An 8,632-nucleotide genomic window follows, 5' to 3' on the forward strand; every position below is an offset into this window, starting at 1 on the left:
TGTCTTTCTGTATTATGATTATGATTATGATTACGATTATTATATTTTTAGGACAAGGTCTACAGGGTCTCACTACACGGATAGGACTCAGAGAGATTCTCCTGTTTTCAGCCTCCCAAGTGCTGGGATTACAGGCACATGCCACCACGCCAGGTCTGACTCTCCTGTCTCAGCGCACCCTGAGGTGGGGCCAGTACTTTAGTCTGCTGAGCTATCTGGCCAGCCTCCTCTTTCTGTATTTTAATCTAGGATAAAACTAACTCCAAATGAAACCTGATACCAGAAAAAAAGAGGAAGGGCCTTATTTTGCCCATAATTTTATCGTTTGAGTAATAACTTTATAACAGCTTGTGAAGAACTTTTCACGGAGACCTAATTAGTTCCGTGTGTACTGATATCATATGTTTAATCTGTAGAGTAAATTCATTACTCTTTTTAAAATATTCAAATATATTCCCTCTTCATCACCTAATAAGCAGCTGTTAAATGCTAGTATCAAAATACTCAAAATCAGTTTTCCTTTTCTTGAAAAGTGTAAAAGAAACATTAACGCTCTGACATTGAAGAACACTATTTTGTTTTGATACATGTGAAAAATTATTTAAGCCCAAAATCTTGGCTTTCCTTTGTAGTTCTTCTGTGTAATTATGGGGTCCAGCAGTGGATATGCTTGATTAATGATTTAAAAATTTTTATGCCCATTTGTATTCAAAAATTTCAATTCAACTTGAGGTAATTCTTGTAATATAATTTTCAAAAATTTAAAATATCTTCAAAATAATATCTTTTTTTATTATTTTACCTCTTCTGCCACCGATGAATTTGGTTATTTATGTTTATCTTATTTCTCTGAGTTCATTATATTTCTCTTGATATTTTTTGAATGCTTAACTGAATTAGAGAGATACGTTTGATAGATATGAAAGTAAACAAAATATTTCAGTTACATACCAGTATGCCTGTGTACAGCTTTCTCTTTTATAAAGATCTATTGAAGTATATTTCACATCCCATAATATTTACCTGTGTAAACATAACAGTTTAGTGTTTCCTATTATATGAAAATATTTGCTAAACTTTCTCGGCAACCTTATTGTAGTACATCCTGAAAATCCTTCCAAAATCTTTATAATAATTAATTACTATTCTTTATTCCTTCTCCTTATTGAAAGTATAGTATCTAAAAGTTGACAATATATCCTATATTTTCATGAATTTGGTTTGTATCTATTTTCATAAATGAAGAATACAATCAATTAATATACATTTTTGTTACTGGCTTATTTAATATAGCATACTATTTTTAATTTCTGTACAATTTATAACATATCAGTATTTCATTCTTTAGTTGAAAAATAATATTTCATTATTCATATATTTGGGATATTTAATCATTTTGGCTTAAATGCCAATATTTTCATGATTTCCTTTTCAACCAAAACTTGTTCACTATTTTGCTTTTTAGTTTCCAAATATATGATTCAAAATAATTGTATCCTCTTGTGATTAAACTTAATCAGATACACAGTATTTGAGTACATGTGACGACTGTTTTGATCTGTTCCATGTGCATAAACCTCAATGACCAAAACTTTACATAGAAGCATCTTTTATTCTTCAACAAAAACATGAGACGTTGTCTTCAGAGAGAAAGCACTCCAGAATCATGCATTCTCAGTGGAAAATTAGCTCGTGTGGAAGGCCACTCACTCTTATGCAATTAGAGATACTAAAACCAGACAAAAGGCAAACAAATTTGTGAAAATAGAGTATTATGTCTGACAATCAACATTTTTAACTTTAGAAGCATTAATCTCCAAGATAACATATATAGAGTATCATTTTCATTAAGGAGAGAAACCCTGAAGTTGTTTGAGTTACCGGTATCATCAATTTGATGATTTCTTCTCAGGAACACCAATGCAACTTAGCAAAGGTTTCTTCCTGGACTATTTCTTTCATTTGCTCAGCAAATAAAAGATGTGGTTGGAACATACAGTGAATGTTTGATTTTTTACACCTTATGACAGCAAAAGACACATTGGCATTAATCCCACAAAAAATGTTTAAGCATGTCTCAGATAATGTTTTGAAAAACTATTGGGACCAGAAAGATAGCTCAGTTGAATAAGCAAGTGCCTGGCCGTTGCAAGGTCCTGAGTTCAATCCCCAGTACCGCAAAAAAAAAAAAAAAAATAGATAGATAGATAGAAGTGGATTTTACCTACCTGTTTCAACATCGGTGTGTTGCTTACTACCCGGTAAAAATTAAGGGTTTTACTGTCTGGAGACAACAATCAATTATGTGGATTATTTTGATTCAAAATGAAGAAGCAAAGATTCTATTTCTCTAGATTAGATACTAAGTGTAAAAAAAGAAAATGTGGCCCAGAAGAGCTCATTCTGAGTAACAAGATACTATAATCATATAGTTTACAAGCAAGATAAAGACATGGATCAAGCTTTATGTCTGCTTTTATGTTTCTACTGTAGACATCATTGCTATGTTTTGTTTTGTATTTTAGTAAGAGTCTGTACAGGGTCTACTAGTTCTGCAGGGTCTCACTACGCAGATCGTAGTGATCCTCCTGTGTTCAGCCTCCCAAAAGCTGGAATTAGAGGCCCGCTCCACCATACCCAGGCTCTGTCACCATCTCAGCACACCCTGGGGACGAAGCCAGCACAGCACACCGGGGATAGAACCCCGGCCAATGCGTTTGCCTAAGCGGGTGCTTTAGTCTGATTACTATATTTTTTTAATATTAATTTGAAAGGAGAAGACTTTGATAAACCAAACTCACCTTTCTTTCTTAAGAAAAGCTTCTTTTGCATGTTGGGGATTGAGCCCAGAGTCTTGCACATGGCAGGCAAACACATTGCCACTGAGCTACCGTCCAGCTTGTCAACAGTGGTCTCTGTTTTTCCCCTGATACTGCAAATTGAACACAGGGCCTCTGCACTGATTCCACCATCATTCCTCTTTATTTTTATTTCATTTTGTTTTATTGTGAGGCAGATCCTTGCTAAGTTGCTGGGTTCCCAGCATTGGGTTTGGCCTTGCACTCTTCTGAGTCACACTCCCAGAATGCTGCTCATCAATATTTCTGATCCATCACCTTTGTGATTAAATTTATTCCTAAGTATTCTATTTCTGTTTGAGCTATACAAAATGGTATGGTTCTCTTTATTTTTTATTGGATAAATCTCTATTGATGTATGGAAATGTAAGTGAGTTGTAGAAGTTTATTTTCTATTCTATAATTTTAACAAGTTTCTTTTTTAGTTGTAATACTTTGTGTGTGGGTGGAGGGGGGAAAACTTTAGAATTGACTGTGTCATCCATTAAATAGAATCGTTTTATTTCTTTTTTCCCCGTTTTTGACACCTGTTCTTTCTTTTTCTTGCCTGCTTGTTTTTGCTAGCTTTTTCCAGCACTATGTATAATAGCAGTGGTGAGAGTAGGCATCCTCGCTCTATACCAGATTTTCAGACATATGTTCCAATTCTTCTCTACTGATTGTAAGTTAACTATGTCTATTTAGTAAATGGTCTTTCTTTACTTATGATTATCAATTGGCTTATCTTTCATTGAACTCATGTTGTCTATTTTATAGACCTCATATGTTTAAGCAAACTTGCAACCAAAGAAATAAATAGAATTTGTTTCTAATGTATTATATTTCTGAAGTGTTCTTTAACTCAGTTTTGTATGTAGTTTATTGAGGACATTTGCATCCATATGAATCTGAAATACAGGTGTGTAGATGTGTTTTTCTTATCTTTTCTTGACTCTACAAAAGTAGAGCTATTTTACAAAGGAAAGGCATAGAGCCTATAAGCAAACTCAGAATAAATTTGCTTCATTTTCAACACGAGCACCCCCCAAAAATACTTGAAAAAATAACAACAAAAATAGATAAAAAAACACAGGAGGAAAGGATAATGTCTTCAATAACTGATATTGGAAAAACTGTACATATTTTTGAAATAAATAAAATACAATCAATAAATAAATCTAGGTAAAAATCAATTCAAACATATTCAAATGTAACTGTAAATCTTGAAAGTGTAAAATTTTTAGCAAAGTTGAAAAATTGTTTGACATTGACTTTATAGATATTATATCAAAAGTTCAGGGAAGAAAGCAGAAACAAACATGACTGAGTAAAACTAAGTACTCTGCACTGCAAAAACTTAACCAACAAAATTAAAACTCAGACAGAACTTTCCAGAACAAGCTGAGAGATGGAGGAGCAGTGGCTGCTTGAACTGCACCCAGCTACACGCTCCTTCCTGCCTACCCCACCGCAGCCCAGCCCACTCACTGGCTGTAAAAAATGGTGAAAGAAATAACCTATCACGATGTTTTGGGAGTCAAACCCAATGCTACCCAAGAATAACTAAAAAGACTTACAGGAAACTGGCTTTGCAGCACCATCCTGATAAGAATCAAAACGAAGGCAAAAAGTTTAAACAGACTTATCAAGCTTGTGAAGTTCTCTCTGATGCAAAGAAAAGGGAATTATATGACAAAGGAGGAGAACAGGCAATTAAGGAGGTTGGAGCAGGTGGCAGTTTTGGCTCCCCCATGGATGTCTTTGGTATGTTTTTGGAGGAGGACGAAGGATTCAGCGAGAAAGGAGAGGTAAAAATGTGGTGCATCAGCTCTCAGTTACCTTAGAAGATTTATATAATGGTGTCACAAGGAAATTGACTTTGCAAAAGAATGTGATTTGTGACAAATGTGAAGGCTGAGGTGGTTAGAAAAGAGTTGTGTTAGCTCAGCAGATTAAAGCATCTGCAAGCAGGCACAGGAGCCAGGGGTTTGATCCCATGGCCTGCTGTGCAAGCCCCAAACAAGGAGCATGTTGAAATGGCAATTGAGACTAGGCATGGTGGTGAGCACCTGTAATCCCAGCTCTTGGGAAGCTGTAAACAGGAGGATCACTATGAGTCTATGAGTCCAATTTAGTAGTGAGGCTCTGAACACGCTATATACCCTTCCCCCACCTTCCCAAAAAAGGAGATGTGGAGCGCTGTCTCAACTGCTGAGGTACTAGAATGCAAATAAGAATTCATCAGCTAGGACCTAGAATGCTTCAGCAAATTCAGTCTGTGTGCATGGAGTGCCAGGACAACGGAGAATGCACCAGTCCTGAAGACAGATGTAAGAGCTGCAATGGAAGGAAGATAGTTAGAGAAAAGAAGATAGAAGAAGTTCATACTGACAAAGGCGTGAAAGATGGCCAGAAGATAACTTGGCATGGTGAAGGAGACCAAGAACCAGCGCTGGAGCCAGGAGACATTATTGCTGTGTTAGATCAGAAGGGCCATGCTATTTTACTCAATGAGAAGACCTTTCCATGTGCATGGATGTACAGCTGGCTGAAGAAGCACTGTGTGGCTTCCAAAAGCCAATATCCACTCTTGACAACCAAGTGATAGTCACCACCTCTCATCCAGGTCAAATTGTCAAGCACGGAGACACCAAGTGTGTGCTAAATGAAGGCATGCTGATTTATCGTAGACCATATGAAAAGGGTTGGCTAATCATTGAATTAAAGGAAACATTTCTGAAAATGGCTTTCTCTCTTCTGATGAACTCTCATTGCTGGAAAAGCTATTTCCTGAGAGGAAGGAAGTAGAATAGACAGATAAAATGGGTCAGGTAGAACTGGTGGACTTTGATCCCAATCAGGAAAGATGGCACCATTATCATGGAGAAGCCTGTGAGGATGAAAAACATCATCCCAGAGGTGGTGTTCAATGTCGGATTTCTTAGTGAGGCCAGTGAATAGTGCTCACTGCTGGCATGTGGTGTGCAGTAGTGAGTGCGTGAAGGGCTAGAATCATCATATAGTCACTACTCGCTATTGTTTTTGTTTCAACATTCAATTATGGGTGCCGGGGAGATGGCTCAGTGGAGTAAGCACTTCCCTGGCAAGCACAAGGGCCTGAGTTCAATCCCCGGTTCCGCCAAACAATAAAAAAACACATTAAATTATAGTAGTGTTTTAAAAGTTAGATGAATAATAAGCGCAAATACAAAAGCTCCAACTTTGCCCTGTGTGTGTGATGACTTCAGTGTGCAAGATGAAATTTCCTGCCTGTACAAAGCACCTAAACCTGGTGTCCATTAGGCCACACTTTGTGATTGACTTCAGTTGTATGCATGGACAAGCTTAGCCTTAAACGCTATATGTGTGTTGACTTGAGTGTATGACTGTTCATTGTTGAACTATGGATTAAAACTGTATCTAACTGGCAATCCACAAAAGGAAACAGTTTGTGGAAATGCTGGTCTGTCTATAGTTATTTGTATTATGTGGAACTAATTGTGATGCCGCTGCATTCTGCTGCCTTAACTACTACTTAGGATGGCATAAGATAGGTTTATCGTAATGCTGCTTTTAAGGGCCTGCATTTCTAGAATTGCAGTCCTTTCTGCTGTGCCATCTTTTTCTTTATTTATATACAACTTTTGGCCACTCCTAGTTACATTGTTTTTCCCTTTTCTTTGGACCATGATAAGTGCTTAAGTTGCAACTTCAGAGCAGAGTAACTTTGAAATTGAAGTGAAGAGAGTACAAAGAAAGGAAAGTTGCATGTGTAATATAAGCAGGTGCTCCATAGGTATGTTACAGGCTTACTTTAACCATTTGATTTAATGCTCCAAAGCAACTGTAATTTAATGGTAATAGCATAGCAAATTATGATGAATAGCTTTACTTGTATGTTTAAAATGTCGTATGTTCACATGCTTAATCTGAGAGTCAGAATTTAAGCATTAGCTAAAATGTATGAATATCTTCTTAATATATTGATCACAAAGACAAATGAAAAAATGAAATATCAGTCCACTAGCTCGGAGAAAATATTTATAAATCATATATCAGATAAAAGGCCCCTAATAAAAATATATAAAAAAACTCACATACATACACAAACACACACATGTATACACACACATTCATACACACATGTGTAAAAAATCTAATTTTTAAAAGGGTCAAGGAAATGCAAAAACATTTTCCAAAGGTACAGTGAACATGCAAGACTGGCATATGAAAATGTGCTTCGCATCATTAATCGTCATAGAAATGCAAAGCGAAGCAACAGTATAATTTTGTCTCAGACGAGGTAGGATGTTCATACTAAAAACAATAAGAGGCAATGACTATTGACCAGGTGCAGAGAGAAGGGAGCCCTTATGTGATCTTGTGAGGCTACAATGTCCTATGCCATTATGGGCACAGAAAAGCCATTGAATCAGCACCTCCTAGAGATATCTGTGTGCCTGTGTTCACAGAATTATTCACAATGGCCATGATGCACAAACAATGTGGATGTCTACTGGTGGATGAAGAAATATTTAATATGTACTACATGTATGTTGACTGTAGTAGATGGAAACTGGCATTTGCATCAGTGTGAGTTCACACAGACATCATGCTGAGTGATGTAAACCAAACAACAAAAGCAAAGACAATAGGATGCATGATCTCTCTTGTGTAAGAGGAATTATTTTAAGAAGGCAGGTATATAAACTTGACGGAGTGGTTATCAGGGTTTTGGAGGATTAAAAAGTGGGAGATTCAAATCTAAGTATATAAAGTTTCAGCTATGTAAGATGAATATCCAGAAATCTAATAAGAAGTCTAATGGAAATAACTGATAATACTGTTTTGTAGAAAAAAAAAAAAAGTCAAGAGAATAGATTTTATGTGGTTTGACCACATACATTCACACATTTACAAAGATAAGTTGTTTTTTCTTTAATTTTAGGGAAGGGCCTACAGGGTGTTCAGGGTCTCACTACTAGATTGGATTCATAGTGATCCAACCATTTGCAGCCTCCCAAGAGCTGGGATTACAGGCACGCCCCATCACGCCCAGTCTCAACTGTCATCTCAGCGCGCCCTGGGGCGGGGCTGGCATGGCAGGCCCAGGGATCGAACCCCCAGCCCCTGCTCCTGCTTACAGGTGCTTTAATCCACTGAGTTATTTGGTCTACCCTCAAAGATAACATTGTGAGATGATGGCTATGCTGATTTACTAGACTCCAAAAAGCTTTTTATTGTGTCTATGCGTTTCAAAATATCGGGCTTTAGATCTCAAATGAAGACAAAAATAGAAATTATATCATACACAAGAATATACACATATGCAACCTAGCCTTATTAAATTTAAATCACACATTTTTATTTCATACATGCCTATTGATCATAAAAAATTATTTAAGTTAACATTCTAAAGCTGAGGCTAGAAGGCTTTTTAAATTTTTCTAAATAAAACAGTAGTGACAAGTCAGCATGTACCAGATTTCCTTAAAGTATGCAAAATAATGCTGTGTGGCATCTCTTACTAAGCCAAACGAATAATACAAACAATTTAGAAACTTGGACAGTCTCATGACAAATTACCATCAAAATCTCAAGAAATATACTCAGAACCACTCTCAATTTGTTTATCATTTCATTTAAATGTGCAGACGCATGTTTCCGTTTAGTTCTAAAGCCCCAAAACTCATAAGATTTATGGTGTGCCTCAATAGCTACAGACAAGATTATGTCTATCAATTATCTGTGTCTACAGCTATATCTTTTAATATCTATGGAAAAAGTCCAGATAT

General features: G+C 36.4%; 1 protein-coding gene and 1 pseudogene across 1 annotated transcript in view; one reads left to right on the plus strand and one right to left on the minus strand.

Moving 5' to 3' along the window:
- The window catches only part of Luzp2 (leucine zipper protein 2), a 516,158-nt gene that overhangs the window by 465,564 nt on the left and 41,962 nt on the right, over positions 1–8,632 (minus strand). The window lies entirely within an intron of this gene.
- LOC101572216 lies at positions 4,338–5,782 on the plus strand (annotated as a pseudogene).

Source organism: Octodon degus, unplaced genomic scaffold (assembly GCF_000260255.1).
Source record: "Octodon degus isolate 3935 unplaced genomic scaffold, OctDeg1.0 scaffold00159, whole genome shotgun sequence".
In the NCBI taxonomy this organism is placed as follows: domain Eukaryota; kingdom Metazoa; phylum Chordata; class Mammalia; order Rodentia; family Octodontidae; genus Octodon; species Octodon degus.